Source organism: Prionailurus bengalensis, chromosome B2, assembly GCF_016509475.1.
Source record: "Prionailurus bengalensis isolate Pbe53 chromosome B2, Fcat_Pben_1.1_paternal_pri, whole genome shotgun sequence".
NCBI classification, from domain to species: Eukaryota; Metazoa; Chordata; class Mammalia; order Carnivora; family Felidae; genus Prionailurus; species Prionailurus bengalensis.
Window position 1 is genome coordinate 109,524,031 of NC_057349.1, and position 1,402 is coordinate 109,525,432.

Here is a 1,402-nt window from a genome sequence, read left to right on the forward strand (position 1 = left end):
AGGAAAAAGAATATTCTTATTGATGGTTCATCATTGACAAATATACCAGAAAGACATATGTTATGTAATACCCTCAAAAGAAATGGACATATGTTTCTTCCTTGTTTTACTGATAAATATCTTATAGAATATAAGTCTATATATTATATAGAATATGTCTATAGATTATATTATCTATATCTATATATTATATAGAATATAAGTCTATAGATAGAAGTCTCTATCCTGAGACTTCTGTCAACATTTACCAGATTGAAAACTCCTAAACAATTTGGATTTATGCTTGTGGCTGACATGGGAAACTTGATGAGAAAACGTGTTTATGGAATTAAATTGCTGGTGATTCACTAACAGATGATGGGCTGGTTGAAAATAGGATGGTTAGCTGTGTTGTTTTCCACTCTCTGTGTATAGCTATATGGTCAACCATGTTAAATATCCTTTAACATTGTTATGATACTGAACATTTTTTACTATTATCCAAATAACATAGACACATAATTTTAAAAAGTTTTAACAAATAAAACCAGATGTCACCTCCTTTCAGTTTCCTTGCTCTTGTTACTACTTAAAGGCAATTATTTTGAACTTTTAAACTTCTTTGAAAAAAAAATTAAAAAAATAAACTACTTTGTGGTGTTTGCTTACATATTCCTAAATCCTTTCAAAGCATTGATAGCTTTTGGTGTGTTATTTTTAGATATTTTATATTTACTTTATGTTAAAGTAGGTAAAACCTCTAGTTCTTTTTTCTTCTTTTCTTTCTTTCTTTTCTTTTCTTTTTTTTTCTTTCCTTTTTTTTTTTCACTTTTCCAACGAGTATTTATCATTGGCTAGGCCATGATTCAGGGTCCCAGAGTTGGAATCACCATGTACTCAGGTCCTCCTTCACCACCCTGTTCAGATCTTCGCAGGAAACTTGCCTTCTGCCCTGTGGTGGTCCAGGCTGACACACAGGATATGGGGCAGAGGGACTTGTCCACACGCAGGTACCATTTGCACGGGGAGACATCACCACCCCCTTAACAGTCATTGCCTTCGCACAGTGGTGAAAGTCCCAGTGGTTCTGGCAGCAGTTCCTAATTGGTTCTGGTTGGGGAAGTGGTTGTCAAAAGGGGCAGTCTGTTAGTTCATGATTTTGGTCTTGTTGTCTTCTGCCATGCTACTGACTCTTAAAGACACCCTGAAGCACCCTCAGCAAAGATGGAACGTTTAGTTCTTTTACATTCCCCTTACAATTCACATATCAACCCAAAATAGTTATAACTCAGTTTTTAAAATCCGTAGCTAGAATTATTATTATGACTTTGCAAACCTTTTTCATTGCTGAGCTAAATGGTACAGATGTAGGCTCTTTATCTGCACTTTTAAATTTTTCTTGGAGTTAATCATTGCTTTCTTC

General features: G+C 34.5%; 1 pseudogene; it reads right to left on the bottom strand.

Moving 5' to 3' along the window:
- Positions 1-900: 900 nt before the first annotated feature.
- LOC122489016 lies at positions 901-1,161 on the bottom strand (annotated as a pseudogene).
- Positions 1,162-1,402: the final 241 nt, after the last annotated feature.